Here is a 27991-nt window from a genome sequence, read left to right on the forward strand (position 1 = left end):
GCAGTTCTTAATTGTTTGGTGTGTGTGTATGTGTGTGCCCTGCGGTGGGCTGGCGCCCTGCCCGGGGTTTGTTTCCTGCCTTGCACCCTGTGTTGGCTGGGATTGGCTCCAGGAGACCCCCATGACCCTGTATTTAGGATATAGCGGATTGGATAATGGATAGATGGATGTATTTACTTTTTGACATGACTTTAAATGGCCACCAAGGTCTTATAAGACTAGTGAAAATTTTCACACTATTGTAAATGTTTCTTATTTTGTTAACTGTACAATCCATTTAAAAATGTAGAAAAATAGATTGTGTCACTAAACTCCACAAAATGTTTTACACTTCACATTTTTGAACTATTAAATAAGGATGTAAAGGGCTTGATGGCCTTTGTGAACTAAGATGACATAAACTTGTTAGCTGTGCTAGCTTACAAGTCTAGAGATTCATGTTGTTTTCTTTTTTTTTATTTTCTTACACATTTCCACATGGATTTTCTCAGTGTATTCAGGTTTTTCTCCTACATACCAAAGATGTACAGGTATTCCTGATTGGCATCTAGCCTGGCATGAGTGAATTGACTGTGGAAAGTGACTGTGGATGTGTGTATAAATATGACCAGCAATGAGTTAACAGTTTACCCAGGGTTGGACCCTGTCTGCAACATATTATGTGCTCCAGCTCCTGTCATCCTGTTTTGGAGAAAGATGTGTTTTGATTGAGTGAATGAATGAAAATGAAAAAGAGTCCATTTGTCCATTACACCTGAATCCAATCCCCAACCAATGAAAACAAGCTTTGTATTCTCTGCCAATAAGAACAGACAGAAACGTCATCCTCCCCAACTGGAGAGTTAGGTGATAGCAGAAGTAAGATGTTAGTTCTTCTGTCTAATGTTGTTTCAAAGATGTAGAACCCTTTACAAAGAAAAAATATATATTTTTCTTATTCTTACTTCCTTAGATTTTTTTTCTTATTTTTAAAAGTGTACTGTATGTTGCATAGATGTAGTACGTGAAACAAATGATATCTTTAATGCAATGTAAAATAGAATCTTTGGACAACATCGAACTTGTCTGCATGTGTGTGAATATTCAAATGTTAGCTCAACAAATGATCAAAGATACAGAGGGAAAGAGTCCTTGAACTGTATCAGACTTCTCCATTTTCATTGTGTGCTGCTTCAGAGATATACTGTATGTCTTATTCCCAAATTACTTTAAGACTCTTAAATCAGCCTCCATGCACAAAGCAATATATGCAATATAGAGCTTTATGGCTACTCTTCCATATGGGAGATGTTAAATATTTAATAAAATAAAAATCATGGAAGAAATGACAGTTTTACTTGATTGATTTGAAATCTGATGGTTTCTGGATACATCTAGAATCTGAAAAAACCGTAGTGTGCATAAATACTATATTTAACTTTTGCATACTCTTAATTATGCTATATACAGATTAAATAATTCCAGCATTCTTTATGATGTCCTCCTTTTAGAGTATTGTGATTTATTAGTCTTGCAGCTGTCAGAAGAAAGTCTCCATCTGCACAATATGTTTGGGTTAAGCTAATATTTGTATTGATATTGAAGTCCTGTGTGACGCCGCCTGCCCGCAGCCATACATCCACATACGCTGCCTCCCTGTCAAACCAGGATATATCCGTCAACGGCTTTTCAATGGCAGATAACCTACTTGACCTGGCAAGATGAATTTGTTCACAGCAGACACATCCTTATTCTTCTTAATATTGTAATATCTCTCAGATGAGCTCTTTTTCTTTTTCTGTGGAATGCAAACACCATTTAACTCTTTCCTGTCTATGCAAACTTTTCCTTTCAAGAAAATGATAAAATCATTAGATGGATATGATTATTTTCTGTCAACATACTTACTAAATGCTCCCACATATTCAGTCCATTGTTATTTTAAATTGTGCTTGTCACAGTGAATGGCAAAGTGAATTTACTGTGCACGAGCAGAAATCTGGAAAGTACATACTTAAAACGACAGCCACATTATAATGGGATAAGATATAGGCTAGCAATTCAACCTGTTAAAATATTGCTTTCTTTCTTTCTTTTGGTATTTTAATATTTTTTGAAGAAGACATAGGTAAAAATTATCATCTTATTATTATTATTATTATCTTTTTCTACCCCGTATTATTTTGGAGACATTTGAGAGCTATATTGTGGCATAGTTGCCAATGCTTGATCTAATATTTTTTTCCATTGCTGCAACTCTCAGTATGAAGTAAAGCATAATAGAAATAGCTTTTTGTGAGTACTGAGCAGCTGGATATCGTCATGCTTCCCTCTTGATCTAATTTGTAGGCAATGACCTTCTCCCATTATGATTTCAGGTTAGTGTCATTGTGTAGGCTCAAAGGAACTACAGAAACATAGGATATGACTTTGACTGGATCTTTGTGTTTGTTGTCCTTTTTTTCTGTCCAGCATTGTTAATTGACTTTTGAACAGTTAATTGACTGAATAAGCCCTGCAGTATTAATGCACCTGACAGTAATTCAGCCTCTCTTCTTGGTCTGTGGCCTGTGCAGCATTCTGCATTTGATCCTGATTTTAAGGGACCAGTAGTCTTATAGTGTGTCAAAATCCTGAAATTCCAGGGAGTTATCTTAAGATACTGAATTATTGCTGTTGGTGAATAATATGCAACAGGTAAAGTAGGTCTGCAAGTGATATGGCTTAGAAAGTCAATTTGGAACAATGATTTTCAACCTGGGCGGCACGGTTGTGCAGTGGTAGCGCTGCTGCCTCACAATCGGGTTCGTTTCCCAGGTCCTCCCTGCGTGGAGTTTGCATGTTCTCCCCATGTCTGCGTGGGTTTCCTCCTGGTGCTCCGGTTTCCTCCCACAGTCCAAAGACATGCAGGTTAGGTGGATTGGCAATTCTAAATTGGCCCGTTTGTGTGCTTGGTGTGTGGGTGTGTTTGTGTGTGTGTGTGTGCGCCGTGCAGGGGGCTAACGCCTTGCCCGGGGTTTGTTTCCTGCCTTGCGCCCTGTGTTGCCTGGGATTGGCAGACACCTGTGACCCTGTAGTTTGGATATAGCGGGTTGGAAAATGGATGGATGGATTTTCAAACTGGGAGCTTTGGCCAATTGGGGGACTGCCAAGCTCAGCTTTGAAAGCCACAGCAGTCCTGGCAAGTTTGACACACTTAAAAGTTCAAATTTTAAATATTTTCATTAAATTGTGTTATGAATTTTTTAAATAAAAATAACTCAAAATGTTCTCAGATTATGGCATAAAAGTTAGATGCCTAATTTAATGTAGTATTGTCCAGTGCTGCAATCTCAATTTGTGCAGGTAACTGAGCATCTGTCACAAGTTATTCAAGGGAACTAAATAAATAAATAAATGGGGGAAAAGCGGAGCTAACAAGTATAGATAGATAGATAGATAGATAGATAGATAGATAGATAGATAGATAGATAGATAGATAGATAGATAGATAGATAGATACTTTATTAATCCCAAGGGGAAATGTACATACTCCCGCACCAGCATACTGATAAAAACAATATTAAATTAAAAATTGATAACAATGAAAGTATAACAGACAGACAATTTTGGATAATATTAACGTTTAACACCCCGGGTGGAATTGAAGAGTCACATATTGTGGGGGAAGAACGATCTCCTCAGTCTGTCAGTGGAGCAGGACGGTGACAGCAGTCTGTCGCTGAAGCTGCTCCACTGTCTGCAGATGATCCTGTCCATTGGATGCAGTGGATTGTCCATGATTGACAGGAGTCTGCTCAGCGCCCGTCGCTCTTCCATGGATGTCAAACTGTCCAGCTCCGTGTCTACAATAGAACCTGCCTTCCTCACCAGTTTGTCCAGGCATAAGGTGTCCCTATTCTTTATGCTGCCTCCCCAGCACACCATCGCGTAGAAGAGGGCGCTCACCACAACCGTCTGGTAGAACATCTGCAGCATCTTATTGCGGATGTTGAAGGACGCCAGCCTTCTAAGGAAGTATAGTCGGCTCTGTCCTCTCTTGCACAGAGCATCAGTATTGGCAGTCCAGTCCAATTTATCATCCAGCTACACTCCCAGGTATTTATTTGTCTGCACCCTCTGCACACAGTCACCTCTGATGATCACGGGGTCCATGAGGGGCCTGGGCCTCCTAAACTCCACCACCATTTCCTTGGTTTTGCTGGTGTTCAGTTGTAGGTGGTTTGAGTCACACCATTTAACAAAATCTTTGATTAGGTTCCTATACTCCTCCTCCTGCCCATTCCTGATGCAGCCCACGATAGCAATGTCGTCTGCAAACTTCTGCATGTGGCAGGACTCCGAGTTGTATTGGAAGTCTGATGTATATAGGCTGAACAGGACCAGAGAAAGTACAGTCCCCTACGGCGCTCCTGTGTTGCTGACCGCAATGTCAGACCTGCAGTTCCCGAGACGCACATACTGAGGTCTGTCTGTAAGATAGTCCACAATCCATGCTACCAGGTATGAATCGACTCCCATCTCTGTCAGCTTGTCCTTAAGGAGCAGAGGGTGGATGGTGTTGAAGGCGCTAGAGAAGTCCAGAAACATAATTCTTACAGCACCACTGCCTCTGTTCAAGTGGGAGAGGGATCGGTGTACCATATAGATGATGGCATCCTCCACTCCCACCTTCTCCTGGTATGTAAACTGCAGAGGGTTGAGGGTGTGGCAGACTTGTGGCCTCAGGTGGTGAAGCAGCAGCCGATCCACGTTCTTCATCACATGTGACGTCAGAGTGATAGGCCAGAAGTCATTCAGCTCACTAGGACGTGATACCTTTGGGACTGGGGTAATGCAAGATGTTTTCAAAAGCCTCAGGACTCTCCCCTGTTCCAGGCTCAGGTTGAAGATGCGCTGTAGAGGACTCCCCATCTCCAACGCACATGCCTTCAGCAGTTGTGGCGATACTCCATCTGGACCCGCTGCTTTGCTGGCACAAAGTCTCCTCAGCTCTCTGCTTACCTGGGCTGCTGTAATTGTGGGTGGGGATGTCTCTCCTATGCTGGTATCAGCAGAAGAATGGGTGGAGGGTGCAGTACTCCAAGGTGAGAGTGGGTTGGGGTGGTCAAACCTGTTGAAAAAGTTGTTCATCACTGGTTACACAATGGCCAAGTCCAAGTTTCCATGCTTGACTGTTTTTCAGTTCCACTGCTCTATTTCAGAGTGCCTCTTCTGCAAGACTCTAGTCCACCCATATCAATTCAAAGCTCCCTTTGCTTTCATAGGATCCAATAGTGCCAACTCCCAGAAGGTTAAAAATGGAAACTTCAAAAATAAACATGCGATGCACCATTTTAGACTATTTCAAGGTCAGTAATTACGAATATGATGTTATTTTTGATTTCTGATCCTTTACTGGAAATCTAGTCTTCTATGACAAATTTCTATTACAATGGAATATATTTAGACTTTAAACATTTAAATTGAGGCACATATTTTAATATTTCAAATATCTGATGCAACTGTTCTTGTTTATTTTGTACTTCTACTTTTGAACACCATAAATTATGGCATCTTACGCTAATTTAGATGTTTTAGTTTTGATTAACATTTTTTGTGTACTATCACTTTGAGAAAAGTTTTAGAAATTCTCAGACTAATTCAGAGGATTACACATTTAGGAGAAAGACAAATGTTAACAATTATTAATCATGAAATAAACATATCTAACATTTCCTTTTAGTGATCATAAATATTAATCAATAATGTTTGGTAACGGGCGGCATGGTGGCGCAGTGGTAGCACTGCTGCCTCGCAGTTAGGAGACCTGGGTTCGCTTCCCGGGTCCTCCCTGCGTGGAGTTTGCATGTTCTCTGGGTACTCCGGTTTCCTCCCACAGTCCAAAGATATGCAGGTTAGGTGGATTGGTGATTCTAAATTGTCCACATTGGCTGTGTGTGTCCTGCGGTGGGTTGGTGCCCTGCTCGGATTGGTTCCTGCCTTGTTGGCTGGGATTGGCTCCAGCAGACCCCTGTGTTCGGATTCAACGGGTTGGAAAATGGATGGATGGATGTTTGGTAAGCATTGTCATTGTTTAAAAAATAAACACAGGAACAGGCTGAACAAATGAAACAGGCTTATTCTTCACATTAACTTTAAGTTACTTTTTCATATATATCTTGTGTGTTATTTTTTTACTGTATAATTTTTGAAAGTTAACAATATGGACATTTAGCCTTTTTGTTTTTCAGTCCAGGTCAAGCCACACCACTGTTCTTACTTAATAAAATAATGAAACGTATTTTGCATACATTAAAAAATAAAAATACAACAAAATACCTGTAATCTCTTGTTAATATCCCTAAAATTCAGTACTTAACATTTTAAAACCAACATTTGAATTCTTGGCAGTGGTATGCCAAGTTAAAAGGTTGAGAACCCCTGGCCTTGAGATATTATATACATTTGATCATATTTGTGTTTGCATTTAAGTTTATATTAGTTGACCAGAAGCTAAAAAATTTTAGCGGGGGTGTCGCTTAAAAAAGCTTGGGAACCCCTGCTGCAGAACATGCCTATCTTGCAGTATCATGAAGAATGTAGTAGTATGACACCAAAGTACGATTGTTTACACCTGATGGGAGCACAAACAGGAAAGCACTGTGTGTGCAAGACATGCAAAAACAAAACTTGACAATAATATATAAGAGAACCACCTCTTTCAACCTTCATAAACATATGCAGTTTTTAATATCTGGAAAAAAATTATATATCGAGCACATCTGTCTCGACTAAAACTCTCCAAAATGTTTCCAGGGCATGATCCAACCTGCGAACGTTGCAACCAAGTCCCAGCCTCACTGGGTCACATGTTCTGGGCCTGCACCAAATTAACATTACTAGCCAACCCGCGGCGTACCATACGTCGCATAATCAGGCCGATTTTTTAATGATTTTTAAGCACAGGGAGAAAATTAACATTTGAAAAATCGGTAATGTAATAAATCAGCAAGAAAAGCAACATTGTAACGAACCAACACACAGCATCATAACTGAAAACTCAGTTTTTAAAGACTGCTTACTTCATTGTGTTTTAACCTCAGTTGGAAAGGATTGTTTTAAGGATCCCACGGGATACGCCTCGCAAACCGTTTTACACGCTGCATATGGCGATTCACCTTCGCGAGAAACTTGCCTCTATGAACAGTCAACGTGGCTCGGAGGTGCCAGGAGTTGGTGGGCGTAGCTCCTTCCTGCGTGCGCCATAGGTGTCTTACTTGTCGGTGGCTCAGGGAATCGACGCCCCTTCAGCCGTGCTTGCCATGGTTGTCTTGCCTTAGTGAATTATATACTGTATATAGATTCTGGACAAAAATTTTTAATTACCTTTCAGATAGCCTTGGACTCACAATCCCTCCTAACCCATTAACAGCTGTGTTTACTGGGTTTAAAGTGGAGAAAGACAAACAAATTGTGATTGCATTCACTTCACTTTTGGCACGCAGACTCATTCTGATAAACTGGAAGAACCCAAACTCTCCTTTTTTAAGTCAGTGGGAAACCGATGTGTTATATTATTTGAAATTGGAAAAAATCAAATACTCAGTTAGAGGATCCGTACAGACTTTTTTCAAAACATGGCAGGATCTAATCAGTAATATTTTAAAATAAGTCCATAAAGCACAGAGAATTTATTAATTTAGGTATTTTTACAAGCCTTAAATTTCACGCCGTTTGGCTTGCTCTCTCTCTCAGGGGTGGGGATCGATCTGTTCTTAACTCAATTTTTCTTTTTGTAAAAACTTGATTGCTTTGTATGGATTGTAATAAAATTAATAAAAATAAAAAGAAGACAATATGAAAGCAAATATTTGTTCACATTATTCTGGGATAATGAATTCGTTTTTACTTCATTTTTAGTTGACCTGCTATTTCAGATTTTGACCCCTCAGTTGTTTCTTTTATTCCTTAATTACAAGCCAAACAATAATGAAATACAAAACGAGTCAGCACATGACAAGCTAACCTGTGTCCATCATATGATTTGTGAAAGTAAAGAAAAGTGAAGGTCTCAGTAATGTTGATCTGCTCAAGGCCACAAGACATTTTGATGATGATTTCTGCTGTGGTGTAATAAGAGCAGCAGAAAGCCATGGAGTTATATAACAAGTTAAATAAACAACAGGTATCACCTTCAAATTATGAAAATGGTTGGAGTTTGAGGCCCCCAACTTAGTAAGTCATCTGTTGGCTTACTTCACATCTCATTTTTATTTGGCTGCCATTTAAGGAAATAATAAGCAATTTAGAGGGTTGTTAAAGGCAAATTAAATGAGTAAATTAAACAAAGGCAAATTAAAACAAATTAAACAAATGATTAAATTAAACAAAGGCAATTAAAATTATTGGAAAAGAAGTCAGTTCACAGCTGAAATTGGTTACTTAGGAAGGAAATCCTGCAGCCACTGTGGCCCTCCAGGGTCGGAGTTGGACACCCCTAAGCATGATTTGTCTAATTGAGTAACAGCTACAGAGGGAATGACTGAAAAAAAATCCTTGAAACAGACGTGAAAGTGCTTTATGTACTGAAGGGAAGAGTAAATAGCATGGCCTCCTCAGCAGCATCAGTCAGCAAGTGTCAAGTATTAATTAGAGGAAATGCTGGGAGAAGGTTGCTTCACTGGTAAATTGTGTGTCATCTGGTAAAAGAAATCTTTCTGATGTGAAAAAGTAAATTTGTTTATCCACATGTGCAAAAGCCATTTTTCATGAAAGGAATACTTCATCAAAAACGTATATTTTTTATGTTACTTACCGGACGTACTTTGTAGTAGTGCCCAGAGAAAAAATGTTAGTCTCGTGTTTTCATGCAGAAATAGAGAGAAACAAGTTTTTGATATAGTAGAAGCCAATAGTGACAAATACTGAACAAAATCACATGATGTAAAAAAATATCCAGGAAAAAAAAATCTTGTGTTACTTATACCACATAGTCCACATGTCATTTATCTAGTTGTATGCACGTGTGCAAAACACATAATTTTTTGCTAAAATATTGCTAAATAGTTTCTTCCAAAATGATCAGCTTATAGCATAAACAAGACATTAAAGCCTCATGGATGGCGCGTTTTCAATAGAAGACTGGACTCTTGACCAACAAATTAGATGGTTTGTATTATATCATAATTTTTTATAATGTGTACAACATATTATATTTTTATAATATGTACGTCATAAATATTTTATCTTCATTCTCCATAACATCATGAGATTTTTCTTGGCCATCACTACAAACTGCAAGAGGTAAGTAACATATAAAAGTCATTTTTTGATGACTTATTGCTTTAAATAAGAATGAAAGTCCTGACCATAAATGAAAGCATTGGGTGGTAGTATCGTTCCAAGAACTCATAAAGCAGGAAACCAAAGCCTTTGTGTTTCAGGAATGATATTGTTGATAAGCTGAAATTTAAATAAACATAGGGAAGGGTGCAGCCAGGAGTGGGATTTACAGCAAAATTTGACTCAACAAAACAGATTGTGCCCAGCCAGGACACGGATAGGATTGACAAATATGTAGCTTTTTCTTGATTCTGTGCATTAAAACACATGAACAATCTTGTTTGGTGGGTCATTTTATCAGGTAAATTCCTATTGTCAACAAGACTATAGACTTCTAACAAGTTATGGAACCCCATGCAGCTAGTTTCTAACTTCTCAGAGCTGGGGTTTCGTTTGAGTTTTAATGTGAGCCAAAAATAACGTTATGTACCAAACAAGGGCCAGAATGTATCAATAAACAACGTATCACCACATCTTCTTTACAAACAAGACACATAAATACCTCACTGCTCATCACAAACATATTTTCTGTCACATCTCTCTTTATACTGTTTTCTGAACATTGCAGTGGGTTAGGAAAGCTACCAGCAGCCACGGGACCAAAATCAACATTGAGTGAAAAAATTGCACCTGTATATACAGCTTAGTGAGACCAATAGTCAAGACACATATGAGAGTTTGCAGCTAAAGCAAAGGACATCCATCTCCATCTACAGAAATATGAATCATAATTGCATCAAAATATGTCTGTCGAGTTATGAGAGATGCTGGTTGCTCATTCATAAACTCACATTGAGTGATTACCCTGTGTACACAACCCTGGTTACTACGACCAATTGGCTGATTTAGTGTCATCCTTTAAATGGCCCTGAAACAATTATTTGCTTTCACTCCCAGAAACGCGACCTTTACTGTCCAGAATGAAGATGATTTTTAACTAGTAAGCCAATGAGGCAGGATGGACCCATGCCAGCATCCCATGTGCCATTATATCTCTCACAGAGGCACCAGGGTTCTCCCCATTGTTTGCTGGATGTGTTGTGAAAGAACATGGGTGGTGAATCCTGCATTAGTTTGGGCTTTTATCCACATAAGAGGGGGCGGTCATTGTTGAGTTACACAGAGAAATTGCATCTGGTATTGCTGGCACAGGGCAACAACAACTTCTAGATGAGGCGACGGTCTTTCCCAGGATACACTCACCCAAACTGGGCCAATTTAAAATTGAAGAGCCTATATGTATTAATTGCACCCTTGGTATAATCAGTAAAAAGCATACACTAGATATACAAACCAAATTAGATTAATTTCCCAGAAGTATTCAATCAAATTAGCATTTTGTTAAATAAAAAATATTCACTTTGTTTTGATTGGCTATTCTAATCATCTCTCTATGAGAGCCATGTCTGGTTTTGTGCATAAGATTAGTTTGAGGTTCCTGCTTTTTCATTAGTGTTGTCTGTTAAGTAGCTAGGTTCATGCTCCCTTATTAATCTGAGTACAAATAGGTTGAAATCATTTTTGTTAACTTGTGATTCAGTTCGACTTCCACCTTATAGATTTGTTTAATACCAGGATTTAAATTTTATCAGCAACACATCATATTTCAAGCATGTGGCCAATTTAAAATAAAAAATATTCACTGTAACATATTACACCATTTATTACAGCAGCGGCAACTATGCAAAAAAAAGCAACGTTTTTTGTTTGGGAAAAATTGTATCCAATCATGTAATAGTATTCTAAAAGTCACTAGGGCTATGCAATCAAGGCGATGTCCACACTGCTATATTTTCATTTGCTTTTCTTTTAAGTTAGAATATGATTTTCTGCCATGACAAGTGACCAACCAGTTAATGAGATATTGTAGTAAGCAGGGTCTAACCAGGGAAAATGCTATTAGAGTTTTTAAAAGGCAACTTGAACCATTCGCAGTCCAACGCTGAGACAGTGTTTTCAAATGTGTATGACTCTGGAGAGTGTTTGCAAAAGTCTCACTTTTTGGGAGTTAAAAATGCCAGGTTAGTGTGGATGAAAACAAAAACGAATGTCTGCATTTGTGAACAAAAAAGTAGTAGCTTAGGTGTAGAAAAGTCTTTGCTCAAGATATAGTGAAAGTTGGTCAATGGTCAAGGCCATCAAAAACACAAGTGCAATAGAATAAGGTGTTAAAAACATATGACAGTATTCTTGTTGGGAGGAAAAGGGGGTGAAGCACAGTGCCTTGATACTTGTGATCTCCCCACCTCATTTTATCCACAGAAATTTCTGGACCTCGGCTTTTAGAAGACTGCTGTCGATTTACTACTTAGCACAACAAGCAATTTAAGGATAAGCTGTGTTTTTTTTTTTTTGTGAAAATTAAATGCAAACTAGACATATTACTCATGTATTGCATAGCTCCAAATACACGTCAACAACAAAAAAGAAACTTCTGACTGACTTTTCTGACTCACTGGAAATGCAATATTTGAAACTATAGTAAAGTACAAGAAGAAAAAAGGGCAATATATTAAAATGTATTTTCTTCTCATATCTTGGTCTCCTGTAGGTTAAGAATATCAGAAATTTGACAAATGAGAAGAGACCATTCAGTCAGTCAAGCTTGTTTGTTTAGCTAATAGCTTCTTCTTCTTCTTTCGGCTGCTCCCGTTAGGGGTTGCCACAGTGGTTCATCTTCTTCCATATCTTCATGTCCTCTGCATCTTGCTCTGTCACACCCATCGCCTGCATGTCCTCTCTCACCACATCCATAAACCTTCTCTTAGTCCTTCCTCTTTTCCTTTTCCCTTGCAGCTCTATCCTTAGCATGCTCTTCCTCTTCCTATACTCAGCATCTCTCCTCTGCACATGTCCAAACCAACGCAATCTCGCCTCTCTGACTTTGTCTCCCAACTGTCCAACTTGAGCTGACCTTCTAATGTCCTCATTTCTAATCCTGTCCATCCTCGTCACACTCATTACAAATCTTAACATCTTTAACTCTGCCACCTCCAGCTCTGCCTCCTGCTTTCTGGTCAGTGCCACCGTCTCCAACCCATATAACATAGCTGGTCTCACTACCGTCCTGTAGACCTTCTCTTTCACTCTTGCTGATACCCATTTGTCACAAATCACTCCTGACGCTCTTCTCCACCCATTCCACCCTGCCTGCACTCACTTTTTCACCTCTCTTCCACAATCCCCATTACTCTGTACTGTTGATCCCAAGTATTTAAACTCATCCACCTTCGCCAACTCTACTCCTTGCATCCTCACCATTCCACTGACCTCCCTCTCATTTACACACATGTATTCTGTCTTGTTCCTACTGACCTTCATTCCTCTCCTCTCTAGAGCATATCTCCACCTCTCCAGGGTCTCCTCAACCTGCTCCCTACTCTTGCTACAGATCACAATGTCATCAGCAAACATCATAGTCCACTGGCCATCCTTCCATTTTGGCTTCCTGAACACTCAAATCTACTCTGCCATCATAAAAAACAAGCAGACAGGTTTAATTGGTTAACCAGCAAGAGAAGTCAATTGGTAGGCAAGTATCAAAACTAGAAAGACAAGAGCTTTGGCAACTAAACCAAATGGAAAGCTACCCTCATTGTTTGAAAAAGAAAACAAAGCAGGGTCAAAACTAGAAAAACAAAAAAAAACAAACATTCACAGAGGTTTCTAAAGGTATACACAAAAGTCAGATAACGAAAGTTTCACCCAGATGCTATTTGTACCATTCCGGAATTGATATGGAGGCACGATCACCACAGAGTCATGACCCTGGAAATCACCTAATAACCAGAAACCAAAATGGAAATGTTCAAATAAAAACAAATGACATTGCATTATCTTTAAATACCAGCACAAAAATAATTACATTTCACAAAGCAACACATACAATAAAACTGCTGTCGCCAGTTCGGGCGCCACCATGCCCACGAACCCCAGTCACATGAAATCCAATAAACCCCTGGTTCAATAACTGGATTATTAATCCACACAACTCTAATGATAACAATAAACACAGTCAAAATTCAGATTTAAATGCTCTCTCTCTTCTCTCCTCCCTCTCTTTCTCTCCTCCAGTGAGTGTTGCCCACTGCCTTCCGACTCTGACTCAATGAGGTATGACAGGGTGCTCCTTTTAAACTGGACACAGGAGTACTTTTGGTAGCACACCGTGGCTTGTTGGAAGCATACAGAAACCAGGGAGGCCTCCAGGGGCGGCGCCCTGTATTGTTACCCAAGGACCCCATCAGGGCTGGGCTTCCAGTTTCCAATTCCCATGTGGCCCGGTGGATGTCCAAAATGGGACCATTTGTGAGGAACACTGCCACCTATTAATTTGTGGGATGAACTGCTCCCAGTTTCTAGCTGTCATCAGTCCATCCTTTCTTCCAGCATCCCAGCCAGAATGGGAATTATAAGGTGTCCTAGCTAAGTAGTGTCCACAATCTGGCCATCCTTCCATTTTGGCTTCCCGGCCAGGCAAGAAATCCTTCTCCATCCTGGCCAGAATGTCTGAACGTTCTCATGGACACTTACAGTACTTAACCAAAAATCTTCTTGACATCTGTTACAAAGTAACATACCAACCATGACAAAAGGTGAAAATAAATCTGCAAGCTGTGTTATTTCTCACCTTTCCATATTTTTTAAAATATCTGTGGTGAAATGAACCCTGCAGATATACATTAGCCTCATTTAAACTTTGAAAAAATATTGAAAAACAAAAACTTGTTTTTTTTAGGTTATGACTACTGAGCGAAAAGAATTATTTGCAGGCAAATGTGCTAGCATCTGATTCTCTAAAAATTGTCTAAGTTAGCCTGGTTTTGAAGATTAGTTTCTGATGATCCTGACCATAAGTAGAACTAGTGAAATGTGCTTAGACCTGCACCCGGGGTCAGGTTTGAATCTGCCATACTATCTATAAATGTACTGTACATCTTTAAAAACAGAAGTTTAAAAGAGAGAAGGCCAAACTCTGTTTATTAATCACAGCATTTCAGTCCCCTCTGAAAATCTGTTATACCATATGGCAAGTCAGATAAACATTTTTAGATGTCTTAAAATAAATTATTTTCTATTTAAAGATGCATGCACTTCATAAAACAAAAATCTAGGATTCATTTATTAAGTTTTAAAAGCTCCAGAAATGCGTTAATGACATATTACGTAATGTTAAATTAACCTGTTAGGCAACTTTGTTATTTTTTCTTTTTGTTTGTGATAAGGTTTATTTGTAAATATCTTTCCACTGCAATTATGTTAAATGTTATTAAATGTTATCATTATATTTCCTTACCAAGATTTGTTTTCTAGTGGGCACTAGCATGTTGGGGTTGGGTTCTTGTGACACCATACTTGGTTGGTTGAGGTGTCATTCCTGAAAGTAGCACACTGTGACATCAGTCATTTAATGTGTAAAAAGTTGGTAGCACGTGACATGCTGTGTCCAAGCTTGTGAATTGCTCTTTAAGACTTTTGTGTATTGCCATTTAAGATCTTTTGGTATTATCAGTTTCACCGAAACATTTTGTATTTTCTTCCCTGGCTACAATCCTTAATGATCTTTTGATAGACATTCATCTGCTGGTCCTCAAAATGGCCCCTTTGTGGACATCCATTGTTACTATTGTCATGGTAATACATGCATACACTGAAGGGCTACTTTATTATTTGTAACTGCTGAATAGAGACTTGATCTTCCATTTGCATTCGCCTGGACAAACTTGTTAAGAAGGCAGGCTCTATTGTAGGAGTAAAGTTGGACAGTTTAACATCTGTGGCAGAGCGACGGGCATTAAGCAAACTCCTGTCAATCATGAAGAATCCACTGCATCCACTGAACAGTGTCATCTCCAGACAGAGGAGTAGCTTCAGTGACAGACTTTTGTCACTGTCCTGCTCCACTGACAGACTGAGGAGATCGTTCCTCCCCCACACTATGTGACTCTTCAATTCCACCCGGGGGAGTAAATGCTAACATTATTCAAAGTTATTGTCTGCTTTTACATGCATTTTTATTGCTATTTAATTTAATATTGTTTTTTGTATCAGTATACTGCTGCTGGATTATGTGAATTTCCCCTTGGGATTAATAAAGTATCTACAGTGGTGTGAAAAACTATTTGCCCCCTTCCTGATTTCTTATTCTTTTGCATGTTTGTCACACAAAATGTTTCTGATCATCAAACACATTTAACCATTAGTCAAATATAGCACAAGTAAACACAAAATGCAGTTTTTAAATGATGGTTTTTATTATTTAGGGAGAAAAAAAAATCCAAACCTACATGGCCCTGTGTGAAAAAGTAATTGCCCCCTGAGCCTAATAACTGGTTGGGCCACCCTTAGCACAATAACTGCAATCAAGCGTTTGCGATAACTTGCAATGAGTCTTTTACAGCGCTCTGGAGGAATTTTGGCCCACTCATCTTTGCAGAATTGTTGTAATTCAGCCTTTTTAAGGTCATGCCATAGCATCTCAATTGGATTCAGGTCAGGACTTTGACTAGGCCACTCCAAAGTCTTCATTTTGTTTTTCTTCAGCAATTCAGAAGTGGATTTGCTGGTGTGTTTTGGGTCATTGTCCTGTTGCAGCACCCAAGATCGCTTCAGCTTGAGTTGACGAACAGATGGCCGGACATTCTTCTTCAGGATTTTTTGGTAGACAGTAGAATTCATGGTTCCATCTATCACAGCAAGCCTTCCAGGTCCTGAAGCAGCAAAACAACCCCAGACCATCACACTACCACCACCATATTTTACTGTTGGTATGATGTTCTTTTTCTGAAATGCTGTGTTCCTTTTACGCCAGATGTAACGGGACATTTGCCTTCCAAAAAGTTCAACTTTTGTCTCATCGGTCCAGAAGGTATTTTCCCAAAAGTCTTGGCAATCATTGAGATGTTTCTTAGCAAAATTGAGACGAGCCCTAATGTTCTTTTTGCTTAACAGTGGTTTGCGTCTTGGAAATCTGCCATGCAGGCCGTTTTTGCCCAGTCTCTTTCTTATGGTGGAGTCGTGAACACTGACCTTAATTGAGGCAAGTGAGGCCTGCAGTTCTTTAGACGTTGTCCTGGGGTCTTCTGTGACCTCTCAGATAAGTCGTCTCTGCGCTCTTGGGGTAATTTTTGTTCCTTGTTTTTGCAATTTGTGGATAATGGCTCTCACTGTGGTTCGCTGGAGTCCCAAAGTTTTAGAAATGGCTTTATAACCTTTACCAGACTGATAGATCTCAATTACTTCTGCTCTCATTTGTTCCTGAATTTCTTTGGATCTTGGCATGATGTCTGGCTTTTGAGGTGCTTTTGGTCTACTTCTCTGTGTCAGGCAGCTCCTATTTAAGTGATTTCTTGATTGAAACAGGTGTGGCAGTAATCAGGCCTGGGGGTGGCTACGGAAATTGAACTCAGGTGTGATACACCACAGTTAGGTTATTTTTAACAAGGGGCAATTACTTTTCACACAGGGCCATGTAGTTTTGGATTTTTTTTCTCCCTAAATAATAAAAACCATCATTTTAAAAACTGCATTTTGTGTTTACTTGTGTTATATTTGACTAATGGTTAAATGTGTTTGATGATCAGAAACATTTTGTGTGACAAACATGCAAAAGAATAAGAAATAAGGAAGGGGGCAAATAGTTTTTCACACCACTCTATCTATCTATCTATCTATCTATCTATCTATCTATCTATCTATCTATCTATCTATCTATCTATCTATCTATCTATCATTCAAATTAGCCTGGATTGTCAGCCAATTCTGGAAGATGTTTCACATTGATGCTGTCAGTTCCAGTGGGGCTCATTATTATTATTATTTTAAATTAGGTAGCAGTGGTTCTGTACTCCAAATAGCTTATCTGATAAGTTGCACAGATACACATTTAGACTGAAAAGTAATGTTTGCTTAGGCCAATGCACAAAACTGAATTTACAGTCCAGTTCCTGGAACAATTTTCAGACCTACCTAGTCTTGTGATACTGAACAATATCTGATGTCTATCTTGCTGTCATAAACTGATGCAGCTGACTGACAGCACTGTTAAAATATGTTGTCTGACATTACTTTGGTCATAAAAGTGTCTGAAGTGTGTGAAATTGAAACCAGCAAACCCCATTATAATGCCATCACTAGAATGCATTGACCACAGGTTGGTTGAATTGAACCACAGGCTTATAGGTTGTACAGCATGTATTGATCCTCACAGAATGAAACATCAGAGTGAACCAAGAGTAACCAAATTTATCAAAAAAGGGGTGCTTCCTGTAGGACAGAAAAGGCGTTGTTCTTTGAGTCCTTCAGTATCAAGTGTATTGCATTCCTTGAACCACAATGACTGTGATGTTTTGTTATTCAAATACAGGGTGAAAGCCCAAATGCATGTTTGATTGCCATACTTTATCAGCGGCTGACTTATACAAGTCATGCATCCTGACTCAGACTAGTTGTATTTCATTTTATTTTCTCCCAATCCTGTAAGCCTACATCAACTCTATTTTCCAACAACAACACTACCCTTGGTTGGCTATGTTTTTTGCTTTGTGTGACAACTCAGGGATTGCTTGTGCCTATTATTATGCTTAATTCAAGGCAATTTTACACCTTTAGTCTTACACATTGTCCTTCTAAATTAAAGAAATATGAAATGTTGGTACCTGCTTATTCGCTTGAAGCGACATTAGCTACACATGTAATCCTGTCAATGATTGAAAAGTCGGATACATGAAAATGGAAGGCTGGCATAATAAAGTGAATATGTACTGTAATGTACTGTAAATATTTTTTTGTTTTATTAAAATATGTGCTAAATATTAAAAGTAAAACAGTTGATCCTAATGGTTATTTAGCAAATTGTTCAAAGTAAAGTGCCTTTTTTATAATTTGATGGAAATTTCTTCAATGACGACCAAGACACTGATCTTAAACTGTAGTAATTTTTAATCTTGAAGCTATACCTTTTAATAGTGGAATAAAGCAGGTAGCTCTTCTTCAGAATCTTAGAATTTTATTGTTTTCTTTTAAAGATGGAAATTTGAAACAACACATAATATTCTAAAAATGAACTCAGAAGTGTCTTTCACAGACTTCTAGTTGACAAAATTTACTGTATACCCTCAGTGGCGTAGGAAGGCGGGTGCGGTGGGTGTGGCCCGCACCGGGTACCAGCTCTAAGGGGGTGACAAAAAATTGCCAGTTTTGTATTAATGCGCCTTTTTGTTACATAAAATAACATGTCAAATAATTTACATGGGCTTTAACAATCCCTAATTGCAGCAAATTGCGGGTGAACGATGTGATGCTGTAATGATTTAGTATTTTTGTGTGGTGTTCTGTCTCGTTTCTTTTGAACTGTGCTGGTGCTCAAGTAAACAAACAACCGGTCCGTGACTCATTGTCTCATCCCTGCCACAAATATATCATCGCCCCAAGTCGTTCTGTGCAACAAGATGATATTTTTAACCCGAACATCATAATAATATAGTTGGCGTAAAACATTTTAGACAGTGGGGTGAGTAGGCATTGTCAATATCTTTAGGCACATTTAGCGATATGGATGGTTTGAGTACTGAAATCTGTACCTTCTGTGTCTCTTCACTATCAACTCTCTTAACAGCAGCCCTTTTCACCACCGTTTGACTCAATGTGACACAACGTTTAATTGAAATGCACAGTTTGCAGTTCATAAGTTCATGAATGTAGCTGCCAAATTCTTTCAACCTTGCATCAACACTAATGTAACTGGGAACAGAGAGCAGGCACACCATCTATAACAACGTATTGTTCACTTATACCATTAGTCTGTTGATGCCTTTGAATGCCAATGTACAATCTGATTTTACAGAAAAGCTTTTCCCTTGTAACAGGTTATGATTATTTTTAACAAATGTAACGTGACAAACGTTTATATACAGTACTTAATAGTGGTCTTTTTAGGAGACTTTTCGGTGCTGTAGATAGTTATTTGTGATTAAAAGATTGCTCAAACCAGGTTAACTAGAGCACCATTGCTCTTTGCATTTGAAAATCACCACCATTTTCATGAGACATTTGATTGGTTTAGAAATGTGACACTCAGTGAGTCGTCTAATTCTTCCCACCCACTTTTAAGCATAACTCACTCATGGTCGTCTCCAGACATACAGTATGTATTATCCGTCTCACTCTGTAAGACTATGTAGTACTCAATGGTTAATTTGCTAGGTGTCCCAAATTTTATTTTTAATACAGATTGCTTTCTAGCGTCAACTTCCATTATGTAGCTATACCTTAATACAGCCCAAGTTATTCTGTAACAAATAAATTGCCTTTAAGTAGCTTCCAATGCACCAAATGTAGTGTCTCCTGCAAATATAGCTAAACAAAACTTGCTATATATAATTATTCCAATTGCTTACATATATTTTAACATGAGGTCAGTCTTAGCCTGTCTTACCGTATGACTCTGTGGGTTGATGAACTTGCATCCTGTGTACTTACTGTAGATTAACTAACAGGAAAGATGGCATTGATGCCTGGCACTTTAAACGAGAGCTGACTAGAATGACATTTTAACTGAGGTCACCAGCAGGCAGCATCATCTGGCTAATGACCTTATATGTTGACCTTTGACCCATATTGGGTACAGATCATATGATTAATCATGTCAGTCCAGCAGAAAGAAAATATAAGGGAACAGAATCTACAGTCCTGGCAACAAAAAGGAGACACAATGGCAGCAGATTTTTTTTAAGAGATTTTTTTCTTGCTGTTTTGGAGTGTAAATGTAGGTTTTCATATTTCTTAAAGTGTTAGTGATGTTAACCCAAAAGAATAACTGCATTTATCACCCAATCAAAGACATCAGTCGAAATTAAAGGAAAGTTTAAATACTAGTTGGAAATAAGGAAGCACAGTTTACAGGAAAGGGTTATGGGAATCTAGTTTTTTTGAAGAAGAGACTTAGAGGGATTTCAAACAAAAAATCAATGGATGTGGTATTGAAACCACATGGCAACAATCTAAGTAAAGGGCAAATTCAGCACAAATATTAGAAAGTTTTTATTCACACTGTATCCACCGGGGGGGTGCTCCTGATCCTCCAGACACAATATTGCCCAGCACAATTCTGGCGGTTAAATCCACCAAATCTTCTCAATACTCACGTATGCAAAGATCTGTCACCAGTATCAAGTATATCCAACTTCTTCCTCCTTCCTTTTTCCAAAAGTGTTGCCCGCTGCCTCCCGACTCTTACTCCTTTTAAGCTGGACCAGGGAATGCCTTTTGTGCTTCAGCGTATCCTCTTGGAAACACTTTCACCTCACATGCAAACCAGGGACATCTCCCCCCGACAGCGTCCTCTAATGGCTCGTACAGACCCCGTCAGAGTTGCACTTCCAGACTCCAATTCCCGTGAACACCAGAGACTTGTCCAAACTGGGATGCCACTAAAGGACCACTGCCACCTGTCTTATGTCAGTCAGTCATTGTCCAACCCACTATATCCTAACACAGGGTTATGGGGATCTGCTGGAGCCAATACCAGCCAGCACAGGGCGCAAGGCAGGAACAAACCCCGGGGATGGGCGCCAGCCCACCGCAGGGCACACGCACACACCCCCACACACTAGGGACAATTTAGGATCGCCAATGCACCTAATCTGCATGTCTTTGGACTGTGGGAGGAAACTGGAGCACCCAGAGGAAACCCACACAGACATGGGGGGAACTTGCAAACTCCACGTAGGGAAGACCCGGGAAGCGAACCCAGGTCTTCATTTAAATAATTCCGGTTGGGCAAGAAGCCATTTTCTCATCCAGCCATCGTGTTTGTCTGTTCTTCTATTCTGGCCTCCCTTTCCAGGCAAGAAATTATCCTCCATGCCAGGACGTCAGGATGTCAGGATGTCCTTCCTCTCTGGCACTTACAGCATAAAGAACAATAGACACATGGTGGAGAATAGGACTTCAGGAACTTTAAATCTTGTTTTGAAGTTATTTTGAAGAAATTAGGTCAATAGTACTGGTGAGATTGGTGAACTGAATGGTCTGTTCTGGTCAAACATTTTTTAAAATGAAATAAACCATGCCACCCAACCAGAAATAAACTACAAGCTATGCAAAGAATGTCATATTAATTCAACTGGTAAACCATAATTAAAGTGTTTAAAATTATAAAAGAAATTAGTAGATTTCATTTAGATCATTACTTTCAGATAAGTTCATCAGGAACATGGTGGCACAGTCGGAAACTTGTTAAAGATCAATTTCACACAAAATTAGGATTTTTTTCTTCACACTGAGAACCATAGACTCACGGAATAAATGACCAGGTAGTGTGGTAGATAGTAAGACTAATGAAAGTTGAAACTCAACTTGATGTTGTTTTGGAGGTCTTCTGTGTATAGGATTGACAAGCGTTGTTGCAAATGGCCTGTTTTTGTCAGATGGTTGTGTAATGTCCTCATGTTCTTACTTCACTCCTTCTGTTTCTACTGTAGACCTGACCCTGAGCCACCAACATAATCCATAGGTCTCAAATTGTTTGAGTGTGGAAACAGTTGTAAGTTTTTTTGGTAAAAATGTATTACTGATAAAAATAGAGTAAAACACCTGGTTTGTGCTATTCTACAGTACAGCTGAATGAGTATGAGCTGAAGCACACACCAATGGTATGCTCTGTCATGAAAGGAACTAATAGAATCAGGTGTCCATTTCAGTTGTCTTCACTTGATTATTATGAGGTGGATAGGCTTCCTAACAGCAAGGGAGCTGCTCTTAAAGACAGATTTAGAATCATTGCTGACATCACTGGGAAGTGACACTAGCTTCTTTAATTTCAGCAGATAAGAATGGAAAGATCTTTGCTGCTTATCATTTACATCTGCACAGCCTCTGAGTTCTTATTGATTTTGCCATTTTTTTCCTTATGTTTAATATAGTCCTTTTGTTCAGAGGTATTCCTGTCACCGTACTGTGTGTTAGTGAGCTTTTAATGTGTGCATTACAAAACACAAAATCAAATGAAAACAACAAGACAGTGCAATTCAAACATGGGATTCATAAAGAATAGACTATAAAAACAAGCTCTGCACTCTGTCTGCCCTAATGGCTCCATCTAAGACATACTGCGTTTGGTTGAGTAGACCTGTTAAAGTTAGCTTGGCAAAGAGAAACTGTCAGCAGTTTTTGGTAACTTTTATGCATCCTGATTTATCCTTTATTTGGCTTGATGGCTATCTTCCTAATAAAATGTTGAGGCTTTCAGTAATAATGTCAGAGTTAGGTAGGTCTTATCAAGTCCATTTTTCCTTAGGAAGTGGAGAAAGTGACACATCAATTGCCCAAGAAAGAATTATTCATTTGGGACTCCCTTATTACCATGAGGTATATCATACACTGATATCCGGCGTACGCATTACTAGCCAAAGATTGAAGGTGTCACTGTTACTGGAGGGAATGAACATTAGAACAATTCTGATAGGAACAATTCAGCCTGTGGCCTGTAGGGGAAGTCCTACAACCTGAAACACCAACACTAGAGTCCAAAAATAATAATAATAAAAAAAATGGCCTTAATAATAAAACCTAAATAAGTAATACAGGGGCTAAGCAAAATACAACAAAAACAGAAAAAATTAAGAATCTCTGCCCACCAAAGTCTAACTAAATATCAGTGGCCCCTGGCTACTCTGTTACATGTATTACCTCCTCACCTTCCAATACCGTGACTCTGCTTCCTACCTCTGACCAGCTGAGCTTTTTGTCTCCAGTAACCTCCCAACCCCACGTTCCCTGAGAAAAGCAAGCAAGGCCATTTCATATTGTACCCCAATCATCTACCCTGCCATGAGTACTTTGGGGTCCTGGCTGATATCATCAGTCATTGATGTCATTTTGGTAGAACTCATCCTTAGCAGCACCACTGATCCTTGCAGGTTAGCCTCACTACAAAGGTGTACTGGAAAAATCCAGATTGGTGGTCCTCTCCAGTATGCTCGCGATGCCACAAAACATTGCTTCCTAGCTATATGGGGAAACTCGAACACCACAATAGAGTTCAGATTTGTGATGTTTCAGCCAGGATTTCTCCCCTGGCTGGGGTTCAGATTAATGTTTTATATCTCTTTTTGTTTATTTTGGATTTTTTTATTTATGTTTATGTGCATCTTTATTTATTTTTGGTTTTGTGTATGTGTACAAGCTGCCTTTTTATGTTCCATGTGTTTTGTGGGTGGTTACCCCTGCCAGTCACCACCAGGAACTGTCCTCTGCTCTGTAAATCTGGAGTGTCTACCACAGTTCCTGGTGGTTCATTGTGAGTGAGCTTCAGACTGCTGAGTTGTGTTATGTTTGTGCTTAATCATTTACTGGATTTTTGGACTTATTGTTGTTTTTGAAGTATTCCTGGAATTTCGTATTGGGACTTTGTTTAATTTTGGGTTTGCCTTTAACAGGCATTATATGTCTTGTGTGTTTTTCAGAGCATCTCGATGTTACCGAGCATTTTTATTTTATAAAGATTTGGTGCTTGTCCTTATTGCTAGCTGGGATTTGATGGTTAAATCCCCTTCTAGTGGATATTATTGGAAGTGCTTTTGGCACTTTTTGGGACTTGTGTGCTTTTGTACTCCAAGGTTCATGACATTATTATGGCCAATGGGATCTGGAATGGCCTCCTGCTGTGACAATTGTGTCCACTGGTGGTCAATAAGGGTACCTCCACCCAGATGAACTTCACAAGCCCAACAAGTTCACCAGTCTTATTCACCTAGGTTCTTCAAAATAACTGTTGTTCACTTAAAAAGTCTAATAACACTAGTTGTTGAGAAAAACAAAGAGAACTAATATCCTTCCTTTAGGAAAGATATTGCCAAAAATATAAAATAAAAATCTTTTATAATGAGTGCTGACAAAGTGTTTTATGATTCCTGTCATCAGAAAAGTAAGCTATTTTGAAAAATTGATCAAAATAGTTGTTTACAATTCGTCTGGTGTTGAGTATCAGCACAAAGCTTTTCAGCATATCAAGTATTTAGAAAAGTACTGTATACAGTAAATCAACACACCATTCTGTTTTGTATAGTGTCTTTAATAGTAAATGTAATTGTGAAATACTTCAAAGGTTCCTGTAAGTTTGTCAGTTTTATACAGAAATGTTTTTAATGAAAATTGCCGTAGTCCAAATAAGCCGAAAACTAAGCAATCCATAAACAAAGTTTTTCTTTAATTTCTATAATTTGTATAACCTGAAAAGTAATATTGATTTTTTTTTCATATATGGTATCACATTTCAATGTCAGCAACATGACATAATAAAGTACAAACTCATCAACAACTCTGTAGTTCAACAGATAGATACTTTTTTTTTACACAGCAGGGCTCATAAAGGGAACTATCACAAAGTATGTCTGAATGGGAATTTGTGCAGAATTGTGCTCTGTCCTAGACTGTCGCACCATTAAGGACTAACTTCTAATGTTGGATTGAACTAAACTGTCAAAGATTATGGATGTTTCCCTAGCAGTCATCACACGGGTAGTGTACTCTAATTTGAAATGCTGTCACCTAGTTTTCCGTCACCTCAAATACTCAAACTTTCTTAACTCCCAAAATCATCATATCTGCATTTATTTATTTTTAATGTATTCTTAGCTCATCCTGTCAATCCTAGACCACTTTTTATTCTTCCTTACTGTGTCTCCTACTTAACATGAACACATCATAGAAGAGTCATTTATAACCTTCTGTGTAGTTTATAACTGAAGTCACTTCTAGAGTCAGTAAGGATATGCTAGACTACATTGCTAGCCTTTGACTACTATAAATCCTTGTACATGTGTACAAGTGCTAGTTCCCTCAGAATACTAATGTATACTATGAATGCCTACAATACTCATTTAGGCAGATTTAACCTTATTTGATACCAGAAGAGGCAAAGTAAGACTTGCCTTTCAGTAGGTTGCAAGTACCTTGCAGATGTCATGTGTAACACAGGGATTACTAATACACTGATGTACAGGGTGGTCCAGATCTAATTATGCAGATCCATCTGGATGGCTTTGATTTATGTGGGGACGATTCCAGTTTGGCACGAAGACGATTCTTCATGTCGTCGGTTCACACACTTCTCGATCGTCCGGGATTTTTCGGGTGATTTTCTATGTAATAAACTTAATAAGTTATAGCATAATGAAAACTGCATAATTAGATCTGGACCACCCTATATTAGATGTTCCCACAATAGCACCGAATCAGTGCTCATGTGCAACCCTTCTCCACAATGTAGACCTTTTGCCCCTCAGCACCAATCTGCTCAGGGCCAGATACTGTGTTTATTGAACCTCCTTAGATTAGACTGACAAAGTAATTTCTTATCTTGAATTATCTTCAATGTCTAAATGATTACAGGTTAGTAGCAATGACCTTTGTAATGATGAAGACATTTTAATGCCTGATACATGACCCACTACAGTTTTGTTACCATGCCAACAGGTCCGTTTAGAATGCAGTAAATATGACTCTCCAGTACTTTTTGCAGCATTGAGATAGCTCATATACTTTTGTATATTTGTGATCATATTTGTGAATTTCAATTTTGCATTTAACACAATCATTCTAGAGCTTCTAGCAAACTTCTAGCAAACTTCTCACTATGAATCAGGTCTATGCCACATATTTCTGGATGTCTGACGTTCTAAGGAACAAAATTCAGACAGTAAAGATGGGCGAGTGTCAGTCAGGGTTCTTGAGCCTGCCCACAGGGTTCCCTCAGGGCTGTGATCTGTCGCCTTTCCTTTTCTCCCTCTACACCACAGATGTCGAACTCCAGTCCTGGAAGGCCGCAATAGCTGCAGGTTTTCGTTCTAACATTCTTCACCATTAGTGGGCCATTTTTGCTGCTAATTAATGTTCTTTGCCTTTGTTTTAATTAACTTGACTCAGGCTCCTTAGTTGTATCTGTTTCCTTAATTAGCAGCCAAACAATAATGAGACACAAAACAAGCTGCCACCTGACCAGCTCACCTGTGCTCATCACACAATATTAGAAAATAAAGAAAGGTGAGGGTCTCAGTAAGGTTGATCTCTCAGGTCACCATGTTCTTAGAAAAAAACACAAAAATCAGCAGTTTTACATATGTCTGCTGTAGCAGAATGCGAGCAGCAACAAGCTGTGGAATTAAATAGCGGGTTTAATAAACCGCAAGAATCAGCTTCTCATTAAGAGAGTGGTTGAAGTAAAGTTGATTTGAAATCCTAGTTTAGCTGGTCATCTGTTGGCTCATTTCACATCTCATTTCTGTTTGGCTGTCATTAAATGAAGAAAAGAATCAATTCTGAGGACTGAATCCTTCAAAACAAGGCTATTAACATGAAGGGAAAAGAAGATAATTAGCAGTGAAAACTGGTCACTGATTAGGAAAAGGGTCAGAATGAAAACCTGCAGCCACTGAGGCCCACCAGGCCTGGAGTTCGACACCCCTGCTCTACACCAATGACTACACTTCCAGTAACCCATCTATTAAACTGCTGAAATTTGCTGATGACACCACCCTGATTAGCCAGATCACAGATGGGAACAAGATGCTATATCAGGGGGAGATGGATTGCCTGTCCAGTTGGTGTACCCTCAACAATGTTATTTAAAATTTCTTGGAAACAGCAGAAATTATTGTGGATTTTAGGAGACACTCCTCGCCTCCTACATCCCTAGTTATAAATTGTGTCACTGTGAACAGAGTAGAATCATTTAAATTTCTTGGCACAGCTATCTGTCACAGTCTAAACTGAGATGAAAACATAACCGCTCTTATCAAGAAAGCTCATCAGTAGATGTTTTTTTACTCTCCTTCAGCTTAAAAAGTTTAACCTATCCAAATCAGTGATTATACGGTTTTATAGAGATGTTATTGAATATATGCTCTCCTTTTCCGTAATAGTCTTCTCACTCAAAACATAAACTGCAGTTTGTTATTTGGAAAGTAAAAAAGATTGTGGGCCCAAAAGAGCTTCTCTGTTACTGCTTTCACTATGGCTGAGCCCAGTCTCTGATTCAACTCTATCTTTTCCTGATTTCTAAACTCCATCTTCCTATTGTTTTATATCCCTGTATTTTATGCAATAGAATTTTCACCACTATTTTATATAAATTATTTTGGTGGTGGCATGTATTGTATATCATGTTGTGTAAGTGTATTTACCTTGATATACAGTATGTATGGATGGAACATGTGTGGCGCTTTTCCACTGCATAGTACGGCACGACACGGTTCAGTTCAGCTCACTTTTGGGGGGTTTTCCACTGGGAACAGTACCTGGTCCTTTTTTTAGTACCACCTCAGCCGAGGTTCCAAGCGCACCAAACCGTTACCAAAACGTGACGTGTAAACTCTGCTGGTCACTGATTGGCTGGAGAAAATCGTCATTACTGCGTCACTGAACTTGCGACACGAGACACAACAGACCCGCTAGATTTTTAGCACAGCCAGCGAAGGTTCGGATGCACCATTTTGTTTTAACCAAAAATGGCTGTTTCGTGGTCTATTGAGGAAGTACAGACGCTTCCTCGTTGGTAGCCGAGGAGCGGATCCAGCGAGAGCTGGATGGGGCGACGCGGCGAACTATAACGACACGTGAATAATCCTGCCCACTCTAAACGGTACTAAACTGCAGTCGAAACGCAAACCGAGCCGAACTGAGCCGAACC

General features: G+C 39.0%; 1 protein-coding gene across 1 annotated transcript in view; it reads left to right on the forward strand.

Moving 5' to 3' along the window:
• Nucleotides 1-27991, forward strand: part of slit3 (slit homolog 3 (Drosophila)) — a 529641-nt gene that overhangs the window by 323685 nt on the left and 177965 nt on the right. The window lies entirely within an intron of this gene.

This window comes from Polypterus senegalus, chromosome 13 (assembly GCF_016835505.1).
Source record: "Polypterus senegalus isolate Bchr_013 chromosome 13, ASM1683550v1, whole genome shotgun sequence".
NCBI lineage: Eukaryota > Metazoa > Chordata > Cladistia > Polypteriformes > Polypteridae > Polypterus > Polypterus senegalus.